General features: G+C 52.9%; 1 long non-coding RNA gene across 1 annotated transcript; it reads right to left on the reverse strand.

The window, feature by feature from the left end:
• Nucleotides 1-618: 618 nt before the first annotated feature.
• On the reverse strand, nucleotides 619-11944 carry LOC144295093 (uncharacterized). The gene is made up of 2 exons (XR_013362491.1): nucleotides 11739-11944; nucleotides 619-7936 (listed from the first exon to the last, which is right to left on the reverse strand). It is a non-coding gene; the product is annotated as an uncharacterized LOC144295093 (long non-coding RNA).
• Nucleotides 11945-12272: the final 328 nt, after the last annotated feature.

Consider the following 12272-nt stretch of genomic DNA (forward strand, 5'->3'; position numbering starts at 1 on the left):
TATTGTAGCCTTTCACCGAATGGAAGCACTCTTCTCCCTCCAATATTTATTCATCTATTCTAGCCTGATGCCTTCTTGTGACTTTTTTTTTTTCAAAGCCGGCTTTGGTGAGCTAGTTGATATTTAGAGTAGATAAAAAAAGATGTTATTTAGGAGGGTTTGTGTGTGTAGAAACAGTGTGACTTGCCCCATCCAGATGCCCCTAGTAACACCTGCTGCTGCAACCCTGGACATGCTAAGAGGCTGATACCAGATGCTCAAGTGTCAGAGCTAAGGCAGTAGACTGGGAATCCAGAATGCCAGGAAGTGGAGGAGAGATACTCCCTATCCCGAGACTCCCAGTGATGGCAGCACAACTTGGCCACTGACCTAGACCAGGGAACATGGTGACCAGGAGCTAGAACTAGGGGGATGACCTTTCATGCCAAGACCCCTTCCACTCATCCCAAACAGTGAGAAATATATTGCTTTGAGTCCTGTTCTACTTTTTATCAGTTTGGGCAAGGCACCTGACCTCTCTTTGCCTTCAGTCCCTAACCTATAAAATGGAGATAATGAGGTCTTTCTCAATTGCTTTGACAGAGTAATTTTGAAGATCAAATGAGAAAATGAGCATGATTAGGCTTTAGAAACACAAAGGCATTTTATTTACCATGATTATCCCAGTGTTTTATAGAAAGGAGAAGCAAAAGAGTAGACTTAATTGGTAGGAAACTGGATGAGCCTGAGGAATACCATCATTACACAGCCTCTGAAACTCAACTTGCCATTTACACGACTTGGGGGGTGTCATAATCATCATTATAATAATAACAGCTAGATTTTATTGAGCACTTACATTCTCAACACTCTACTAAAGTGCATCTATATTTTACAAAGGAAGGCACCGACGGCTTAGTTGTTAGTTAGGGAGGCTAACAACTTGTCCAAGATCACACAGTCAGCAAGTGGACTTGGGTCTTGATATGCACCGTCCAGCTCCCAAGAACATAGTTATAACCAGCTGAGCTTTCTCCTACACAGGACTATCTCAGCTCAAAATCTTAATAAATGACTTTAATAAATAAATAAGTGCTCTTTGTAGAGAAACATTCCCTGTCAATCCCAAAGCAGGTAGTGCTTTGTTAAGAATCAGGGAACATGAATCTTTGTTCTAGAATTTTTTGTGCTACCTGAAAATGAGGGCACGTGTTTATGATTGGGCTTCCAACCCAAATATTTTTCCTTAGCTTCTGAAAATTGAGATAAAATAAACCTATTGAGATAAGATTAGAGTTATTAGGCTGCAGAATGTGAGATGATCTGCCCTTAGAGTTTCTACTTAATATTCATTTGTTGGATGTTTCATGTTCATTACGCACAAAGAGTAGACCAAAAATACAGTTGTGTGCTTGTACTGTACACCTTACAGACTATGGCTGGAGAGAGGGGGAGAAACGCCGATGGACAGCACACATCCTGAATATGTACAGGTCTCACGAGAGTGCCTAAGAAGGACATTCTCACCAATTGTTGTTGTTGTCATATCAAGTCAGAGTTTATGTTTTTGAAAGGATCATGAATGCAATCTTTCCCACATGACATTTTATGTTTTTTACTGTCAAAACAATTTTAAATGGGCAAAGGGTTTCAAAATAAGTCTCCATTTTGAGAAGGGAAATTGCAAACTCATTACCAAAAAAAAAAAAAAAAAAAAAAACTTAACTAAGAAGGGACTCAGATTTACAAATATACTCAGCCACTCTGACTAGAGATGAGGTTGTGAAACAGGGGTCTACCTGCCAAACCCCCTAAGGAGAAACCCCCATCATTGTGGACAGGTGCTTAACTCCTGGCTTCCTGCTATATTTCCAGCCTACTTTGGGTCATTTAATTTCAAAGCACTGGAAGACTTATCTCCAGAAAAATGAATGAGCAGCATTGATTCTAAACACTGTGTGGTCCCTGAAAATGTGGGGAGCCGGGCTCCATCAGAGAAAGAATGAGCTCGGGTCATCTTGCAGAGTCTCATGGCCCTGGCTGGTTGACAGCAAAAACGGTCCAGATGGAACACTTGTATTGTCCCTTGCTCAGACTCATCTCTGAGAAAATCCAATCTTCCTTTGGGAAGGACCCAGGACTCTGGCTCCGCTGGCAGCCTGAGCTGCATCTTGCTCGCTTGGGCCTTGAGGTCTGTGTAACCACTGCCCAGAAGCTGCCGGTGAGGGTTTCAGTGTCTCGGTCGAGTTGACCCTCCGATTAGCAGTTCGTCAGGGGTCCTGGCCTGCCAGCTTGTTTGCTTACACGTTCCCAGAACAACATGACCTGGAGAATTATCCATTCGTTACCAGCTGGTATCACTGCTGAGAGCAAGAAGATGGACTTAGGCCCTTGCTGGGCACAAGGAAAGCGCTTCCTAGCTAGCTCCTGTCTGTCCGCCGTGGGCGAGCAGTGCGCCCTCCTTCCGACTCCTCTGGCAGCCCGTTGAGGCAGGGCGTGAAGTCCAGGGGCAGATTCCTGCCTCGGTCACCAGTGCCCCCGGGCGACTTGTCCTCGGAGCCGCGCTCTTCCCTGGAGAAGCATTTCACGCTGCGCCAGCAGGTCTGCGGCTCCAAGCTGCCGGGTGGGAGAAAGAAAAGGACGGCGATCCGATCATGAACACACTTGTCTCTTCAGTGTGCTCATATGGGGGTTGAGGCTTAGAGTTGCTCATTTCGGGGAATTAGGGACTGTGCAGGCATTTCTCCAAATGTTAACATTGCGCAGGGACATGACGTTTCTTTCTTGACAAGGCAAAGCGAAGACCATTTTAGTGCGTTGGCTGAGACTGAGTCGGTGAAAAAGAGCAAAGAAGAAATGAACTGTTCGCTAATGAGAAACGGAGTCTGTTCCCACTGAGGGAGATCGTGTTTTGAATAGAATGAAAATGCAACTGATCAGAAGAGAAACTGGAGATCTATTTAGTTTTCTTTTTTTAATTACTGAAAAATGTAAGCAGATCGTATTGCTGAGAAGTATTTTGTTCCCAAGGTTCAGCACACAAATATTCTTTCCTTTGAATGAATATCCTAATCAATCCCTTGGATGAGGTCCTAATATCTAGGCAGGCTTAGCGGGCTGCAGGTAAACACTCTGGTCAGAGCTAAACTTAATCCTGTTACTGCATTGCTTAAACCAATGGACTGAATGAAGAATTTCCTGAAGCCATGAAGCCCCAACTGGGGGCTGCATTCCCCTCAGACTCTCTAATGGCACCATCTGGCCCTGGGACCTGAGAACCTGGGTGGCACCCTCTGCTGTGGTTTCTTCTCCCTGCCCTTTAAAGCGCAGAAGCCTGGCATGCTGCTGCTCCCCTGGCAGTGGCCCTCCCTCTCTCAGCGGTCATGTGTGTGATGTGTCACTTGCCACTGGTGACCTTGTGAGCTTCAGATTCAGTAGCAAGTGTTGCAAAAAGCAGCTGTAGTCTGCCAGGGCCAGTTTCAGGAAGATGGAGGCTGTGGACCAGAATGTGAGCTATCTTCACCCCTGAGCAGGAAAAGAGGAAGTGGAAGATGGTGGAGATTTGCTTGTGGGGTGTGGCACAGATGGGAAAGCAGATGCAGGCCTTTGGGACCATTGCTGAATGGAAGCAAGAATGAAGGTTTGTCTTTCCAAAGGCATTCTCATTATGACTCCACAGAATCATCTCTCTCTAGGAGAGATGTCATTATTTCCTTCTCATCCTAGGACACAGCTCAGCAGAACACCTCAGAACCATCACCCCAGAGGAGGGTCCAACATGACCTTCTAGACACATCTCAATCCAGGACAGCTCTTGACTGTCCACGCAAACTAGGAGAACTTATCAGCATTTTCCAGGAGCACCTCTTCCTAGGAGTGCTAATCACAGCTTCCCAGATCTGTCTCCTATTCAGGAGGACCTACAATAACTGTGAAGACAAATCTCAATCCAGGAGGCTCTTGACTCCCTAGATACTTCCTTACAACCCAGGAGGGCCTATCATGATGCCCTAGTATTGGCTTTTAAGGTCCATCACTTCCTGCCCAGAGCCCAAAGCCATAAGATGCCTTAAAAGTCCTCTAGCAAGTCTTCTCCACATTGGAAGGGTTAAGGACCCCATATCAGTTATTCCCAAAGGAGAGCAAATATAAATACATGAGGGGAGGTGGGGAAGCAAGCAAAAATTCTATTCTGGAAATAAGAAGTAGCATGACTTAAAAAGCTCTTTTCCCAGTCTGTAGGCCAGCCAGGGATGAAGAGGGTCAAGGTGGAGATGAAGACGTTGATGAGAGCCAGCACTTTGGGCTGTAATATATCAAGCAGAGAATTAAGCAGTGGGCTGCAAACCTGCCTTCTCTTCTAGATCAATTATCTAGGGGCCCCTGGGTGGCTCAGTGGTTGAGCATCTGCCTTCGGCCCAGGGTGTGATCCCAGAGTCCCAGGATGGAGTCCCATATCGGGCTCCCCGCAGGGAGCCTGCTTCTCCCTCTGCCTATGTCTCTGCCTCTCTCTGTGTGTCTCTCATGAATAAATTAAAAAAACCTTAAAAAATAGATTATCTAGAGATTGTCAAGAGCACCAGGCCCTGCCATTGGCTCATTTCTGCATAGGAACAGAGGATTGAACTCCTAGACAGGTGCTCAAAGTCCCAACTGACAGCCACCGAGTTCTCTAAGACCATCAGGTATCAAACAGAGAGGTTGACCAGGCAAGTATTGGACACGCTGGAGCCGTTTTCCCTCCACTTCTGTTTTAAGAGGGAGAAGCCACCACCGGGCCTCCTGGAGTGAGGGCTCCACTCCTACTGATAAATAACTCCCCCCTTGGCTGTCACTGCCCTATATTTTCCCCCCACACTCACAGGTGGTCCCACCCCCTCAGAGCCACCTCTGTCCCTTCTGCAGCTCTCCAGGTCCAATCCTGGCACCAGAAATTCACCACCAGGGTGTGAATACATTGTAGCAACAAAAAATAGAGTAAATCGTTAAATAAGGGATCCCTATGTTGTGTTGTATATAAACTACCTTTACAGATGTGCAGAGAAACATTAGCACAAACAAACAAGCGATAGTATTTTCAAAGGAGGAGGAAGAGGATGATGAGGAGAAGGGATCTGATTGATGATGAAGGGGGTGAAATTGCTCTGTCCCAATACCTGTGAGGTGGGGGCAGTGCTCTCAGCAGGTGAGTCAAGTGAGGAGGAAGGTAGGCTTCCGAGAGCTGTGAGCTCTGCTCTGGTGGAGTCTCTTGTGTCTCTGTTTCTCAAGAGAAGACAAGGGCTTTCCCAGCTGTGACACAGAACTTATGGTTATCATTCAAAATAAAAATTCTGGGCGCCTGGGTGGGTCAGTCGGTCAAGCATCTGCCTTCAGCTCAGGTCACGATCCCAGGGTCCTGGAATCAAGTCCCACATCAGGCTCCCTGCTCAGCTGGGGTTTGGGGGTCTGATTCCCCCTCTGTCCCTTCCCTTGCTCATGCTCTCTTGCTCTCTCTCAAATAAATACATAAAACCTTTTAAAAAATTTTAAAAATTCTAATATTTGTGTGAAGCTCATGGTGTGTGAAACGTTTTTATAGATGATTTTAAGAAGCCATAAAACGGCTGTGTGTGGGAAACAGTGAGGACTCATAAATCGTAGCAGCTTTTAACTACTTGGCTGTAATGAATGCAAAGTGAACCCTTCCGGGATTAAAAAAACAAAACAAAACTGGTTTCACCTGTCTCTTAAAAAGCCAGCCTATTGAAAACTTTGAAGCTTGAGAAAGCAGCTCACACTTGTCGTTTGAAATGAACATGGATGGCGCTCCCTTTGGTAGCACATGTAACTGAAATGAACGTGAATGAAGGAAATCTCCTGTTTTTCGGGACCCAAACATAATGGGACACATTTAATTTCTCTTTTCTTTTTTCTCTTCTTTTCATTTTTTCTTGTTTGGTTTTTGTTCATTTGGGGTTTTGTTTGCTCTAGGAGCTGGAGCCCCAGTGGTGAACAGACCCAGGTCTGGCTTCAAAGAAGCTGCTTTCAAGTGCTAGGCCAGCTACCTTCCTTGATAAGGGTGATAATGGGCTGAGAGGGGTAAGTGGATGGATAAACAGTCGACTTCAGGATACGGAGCAAGAAGACAAAGAGCCCGGGAACTGCCACTCAAAATACAATTGGTACACAGAAAAATATAGCAGCAGGAGCCAGAGCGCAGGGAAGGTGTGCAACCAGAGCTGCACGACAATGAGACGGCTCACACATTCCATGCTGGGGAAGTACGGATATGAGACTGGGCCACCATTGCCCCCATGCTTGCCCTTGGCTCTGGCCTTGGTCTTAGTCATCTTCATAATTCTGCTTCGCATCACCACCATTGCACAGAGGAGGGGTTAATAAGTAACTGTTGGATTAAAGCAAACATTCATGAAGAAGCATCCTCCCTGGGGAGGCTCCCCAGAAGAGTTCTGAGATTCCTTTCTACTCAGAGGTTTTATGATTATACAGAGGCTGGCATGCGACAGGTGCTCACTAAATCTTGAATCAGACGATGTCTGCTTAGTATTTTTTTGAGGTTTTATTTATTTATGAGCGACAGAGAGAGAGGCAGAGATATAGGCAGAGAGAGAAGCAGGCTCGCTCCCCGTAGGGAGTCAATGCAAGACTCCATCCCAGGACCCTGGAATCAAGACCTGAGCTGAAGACAGACGCTCAACCACTGAGCTACCCAGTGCCCTGATGCCTGCTTAGTGTTGAGCTTATGTGTCCTCCATCTTCTATCTCTCCATATAAATCAGCTTACCCTTTTCCCCAAGTGTATTAATCATTGACCAAGCACGACGAGCATCAATTTTTCTGCATTGTCTCATGCATGTCTCGATTGTCTCTCCTCCAAGAGCCCTAGGAGGGTAGAGTTTGGGTTTCTACTGCTGTAGAGCAAACCAGCCTGTAACTTAATGGTTTAAAACAATACTTTATAATTACCTATCATGGTTTGCTGCTTGATTGGGCTCATGAGGCCATCTCTTTTGGGGCCTGATGCGGTGACAGTCAGCTGTTAGCTGGGGCTTGTGGGCATCTGAAGGCCCAGTGGAGTGGGACATTCAGGAAGGCTTACTATCTTGGCTGGCAGTTGATGCTGGCTCTCGGCTGTGGCTGTTAAGCAGAAACCTACACCACAACTTCTTCAGGTGCTTGGGCTTCTCACAGCATGGCGGCTGGGTTCCAGCAAGGATGTACAAGAAATCCAGAGAAAATGACCTGGTCTCATGTAATGTAGCCTCGGAGGTCCAGAACATTGTTTCTGCAACATTCAACAGTCACAAGAATCACCGGAGGTCATCTGTTGATGGAGGAATGGCAAGGTCATATTGGAAGAGCAGCTGGGATGAGAGATATTATTATATGCATTCAAGGAAAATACCATCTGTCCTAAGTATATACTGTTAATATCCCATTCTCCGGGGGAGGGCATTTTGCAGTGATTCGCTAGATCATACAGTTAGCTTGCTCATATGATGGCAATCAAATGCACACTCCCTCTGATTTCTCAACAGCTGCGCTTCACTTAAGACAGTATTCCAAAACGTTGATAGTGACAGAGTCACCCCTTTCAAAGATGCAGTTTTATTTTCAAGAACATAAAAACATAAGTTCTGGAAAAAGGTATAAACTTGAAATGTAAGTTCTAGTAGGATTTGGCATGTCCTGTATGAGACATAGTATTAAAGAAAGAACTGCTTTCTTTAATTGAGCTGCTTCAGTGATCCAGATACTTCATGCTCTGTATGAACTCATTTAATCTTTATGATAATCCTTTATCCGCAGATGAAGAATGACATTTTGAGAGGTTAAATAACTTGCCCAAAGTCACGTAGCCACTTTAAGTGAGAGAGCCAGGATTTAAACCCAGGTCTGTCCCAGTTCACCTTCCAGGCAGCTCCACATTGCAGGTTGGGCTCCCAGGAATCAGACTCTGAAATGAGATCGGCAGAAAGGAAGGTCACTCTGTGAGCTCAGCGACATCACCTGAAAGAGGTTGTAAGGACACAGGGTCAAGCAAAGGAAAAGGTGGACTGTTGCAGGCACAGCAAGGGACTCAACAGGCCCTTGGGATGCTCTGAAGCCAGGATAGCCCTTTGGGGTTGTCCTGAGCAAGGCGCCTGGGCTTTATTACCACCCCATCCTTACCACCTCCTGTCCTGGCATCCCAGTAAATAGATGGTTGCTGAATAAACCAATGCATCAAGCGATCGATCCAGATTGAACTCTAATGGGAAGCAGCATCACGGAGCAGAGGGACTGCCGATGTGTCAGGAGAGCCAAACCCTAGCCCTGGACCAGGACAGTCTTTGCTGTTAGGACACTACAACATTCAGGCCCTAACTTCAGGCCCTAACTTCCTCAAAAGGAGAAGCCAGTGCTCTAAGCCCAAACAAAGCACTAAAACGAACACTGCAAGTCCCTTTATCTAACCTGCCCAGTAGTCCTCAGCACAGGCAGGTACATTTTTAATGCTGTTGAGTTTAGGCACGGCCCCAGATTGAATCAACTAACAGTACAGAATTTATTTACCCTAGGATTCCACGCTGTGACCACACACCCAATGAAAAGTTCCTATAAATAAGTAATTCAGGAGCTGCTTACTCCCAGATGCTGGTGGTAGGCGCTTGTTAGGTGATAAGGTATTAACAGCCAATCACTATGACAGTCATCATTCAAACAGGGTGGAATGATATAAATGAACCACCCATTTCCCGGAGCTACCCTTCCAACAGTGTAATGAACACTGAGTGCTTACTGTACATTAAAAACTTTCAAATATGTTATTTCATTTACTCTTCACAACAATCCTGCTGAGAAAATTATTCATTCTTTTTTTGAGGTTGAGGAATTTGAAGCTCAGAGAGGTTGAATAACTGGTCCAAGATTACACAGCGAGTGTCAGAACCAGGATTCTAAGCCAGGTTGGGGCCTGCACACTTCTCCCTTAATTTTCCTGCCTCAAAATTACTGAGGTCCATGAGCTCCACATGGATTATCCTGGTCTTGCGTTTGGCTGATGCAAATATTCAGCATCCATCAAGGATTGCAAATTTCAGAGGGACAAGTTCCCAAGTACTGAGCATTTTATTTATTTAATTCAGTCTTTGGAGGTTATTTATTTATTTATTTATTTTGTGGCTCTTGGTACCTGTAGAGTATACAGGCCTCTTTCAAGTAAGCGAAACTTCCCCCTATACTGAGTCATTTGGCAAGAAGAAGTGATCCAGAGCCAATGCAAGCAGAGGAGTGCAGGTGGAGAAAGGGAGGGGTAGGAAGAGACTTTGGTAATGTATGGAGCTGTGAGTTCGAGCACCTCATTCTTGCCTCCCGCAAAATAACTCCCCTATGTGAATATTCTTCCAAGGAGTCACCCAGTCTATACTTCTGGTCTGTGGTTCCTTAGCGACCCCACAGCCAGCATCCACTGTCCTGTGCTTTGGCGCTCATCCTTGGTCTGGGACTGGCTCTAGCTTACATGAATGCCTGTGGATGCTGCCAACAGTTCCCCAAGGTGGAGGGGGTAACCATTATTCACAGCACCCCTGAGGCTCTGCCCTTTTGCAGAGCGGATGGGAGGGACCGGGTCCTCCCAGGTCTTGGCAGTGTAGTGAGCCACTGGCAGGAGTACCGAGGGGTGGCTGGCAAACCGGAGCCTGAAGGGAGGGGACCATTCTGGAGGCACACCCAAGTAGCCGGCCCTGCCTCTCAGATCTAAATGAGGAGGCAGGGGGCCCCTGAGACGGGACCCCCAAAACAGCGACACTGCGACCCTAAGTGCTACCAAGCAGCCAAGGAGATGGGGCAGATAAAAGGGAGTTGGTGGAAGGAGGGAGTAGGAGGGTGTGTTGATGGGAGCATGTGGAAGAAACGGTGGGGAGCAAATGCCAGCCACAGTCCTGGAGGCTCTGGGTGGAGAGGAGAGACAACAGCTCTCAACCCTGGGTGGTGGAAAGGCAAAAATGGACAAGGATAAATTCACAGATGTATGAATTTACGTGTGAGTGGGTTCACGGATGTATACGTGCGCACCTTTTGCCATAATTTCTCCACCCCAGTGCGGGGCGGGATCCTGAGGAGCGACTCCCCGGCGGCCGTCGGGGGCGGGAGGGGCCGCTGCGGGCCCACACACAGCGCGGGAAAGGCCGGGCCGCGGGTCGCTGGGCTCCTCCCCGGCGGGGCGGGGGCGGGTCAGCACCGAGGGGCCCGGCCCGGGGCTCGGGGCCTGGGCGGCTACAGCGGGCGGTTCCGGCCGCGGCAGGGCGGGGGCGCGGGGGGCGCGGGGGGGGGCGCGGGGGGCTCAGGTCCTCCCTCCCGGCCCGCGGCGTCTCCAACAGCGGCTCCGAGCAGACCCGGGAGCGCCGGACAAAGCCCGAGGCCTCATTTTCCCGACGGGCGGATCCGCGTCTTGGGCTGCCCCGGGTCTGCCCCTCCCGCCCGACCCGCCACCGCGAGCGGCGGCCCCGCAGGTCGAAGTCCGGGGCGCGGCGGGCGAGCGCCGAGTCCGTCCGCGGGGCGCCGGCGGGTCCTCCCGGGCGGCCCAGCCCGTGTCTCGGGGCCCACCCGGGGCAGCCCGGCGGCCGCAAGGGGACAGCGGTGCGCCCGCCCCCGCCGGCTCCCCCCTCGCCGCCGCGGAGGCTGAGCCGAGCCCACGGCCTGCGACGCGCCGACGGCCTGGGCCCCCGGCGGGCGGGGCCTCCGTCCCCCTACGTCCCCCGCCGTCCCCCTCCGTCCCCCGCCGTCCCCCGCCGTCCCCCTCCGTCCCCCTCCGACCCCTCCGACCCCCGCCGTCCCCCGCCGTCCCCCGCCGTCCCCCTCCGTCCCCCGCCGTCCCCCTCCGACCCCCTCCGACCCCCGCCGTCCCCCGCCGACCCCGCCGTCCCCCGCCGTCCCCCGCCGTCCCCCTCCGTCCCCCTCCGTCCCCCTCCGACCCCCTCCGACCCCCTCCGTCCCCCTCCGACCCCCTCCGACCCCCTCCGACCCCCGCCGTCCCCCGCCGACCCCGCCGTCCCCCGCCGTCCCCCGCCGTCCCCCTCCGTCCCCCTCCGTCCCCCTCCGTCCCCCTCCGACCCCCTCCGACCCCCTCCGTCCCCCTCCGACCCCCTCCGACCCCCTCCGACCCCCGCCGTCCCCCGCCGTCCCCCGCCGTCCCCCTCCGACCCCCTCCGACCCCCGCCGTCCCCCGCCGACCCCGCCGTCCCCCGCCGTCCCCCTCCGTCCCCCTCCGTCCCCCTCCGACCCCCTCCGACCCCCTCCGTCCCCCTCCGACCCCCTCCGACCCCCTCCGACCCCCGCCGTCCCCCGCCGTCCCCCGCCGTCCCCCTCCGACCCCCGCCGTCCCCCGCCGACCCCCGCCGTCCCCCGCCGTCCCCCGCCGTCCCCCTCCGTCCCCCTCCGTCCCCCTCCGCACGCGGGTCTTCCCGGCCTCGGCCTCGGCCTGGCGGGGGGACTGTGCGTCCCAGAGGCCTCGACCCCGGAACCGGCCGTCTCACCCCCCAATTCCGCCTCGTCCCCCGCGCCTCCCTGTGCTCGCCCGAGACCCGAGGGGGCTGCTCCCGCAGCAGCACCGGGGCCAGCGCCCGGCTCCGGGGAGGGGACCCCGGCTCGCCCCCCGCCTCCCCCGCTGCTCCGACGCGGCCCCCCTGGCCCGGTGGCCCGACGGTACGGGTCGGGCGGTGCCGGGGGCGGACGGTCGCTGACGCCCCGACACCCAGACAGCGCTGCCCAGGCCCCACCTGGGATCCGCCCGTGGCCGGCGTCCGCCCCCCGGAGCCCGGCCCCCGCGAGGCCCGAGCGGCCGCGTCGCTGGAAGTCGGCGAAGTCTAAGCCGGGAGTTCGGTGCCTCAAGGTACAGTCGCACCGGCCCGGACGGCCTGTTACCCGGCCCGGTGGGACCCGCGGGGTCTGTCCCGCTACTTGTGCGGCGCCGCAGGCGGAGAAGTTAGGGCGGGCGGGGGGCGCTGCTGCAGGGGGCGCTGCTGCGCGGGGGGGGGCGCTGCTGCAGGGGGGGCGCTGCTGGGGGGGCGCTGCTGCTGCGGGGGCGCTGCTGAGGGAGGCGCTGCTGGGGGGGGCGCTGCTGCCGGGGGGGGGCGCTGCTGCCGGGGGTGGGGCGCTGCTGCTGCCGGGAGGCGCTGCTGAGGGAGGCGCTGCTGGGGGGGCGCTGCTGCTGCGGGGGGGGCGCTGCTGCCGGGGGGGCGCTGCTGCCGGGGGGGGGGCGCTGCTGCGGGGGGGCGCTGCTGCTGCGGGGGGCGCTGTTGAGGGAGGCGCTG

Source organism: Canis aureus, chromosome 23, assembly GCF_053574225.1.
Source record: "Canis aureus isolate CA01 chromosome 23, VMU_Caureus_v.1.0, whole genome shotgun sequence".
NCBI classification, from domain to species: domain Eukaryota; kingdom Metazoa; phylum Chordata; class Mammalia; order Carnivora; family Canidae; genus Canis; species Canis aureus.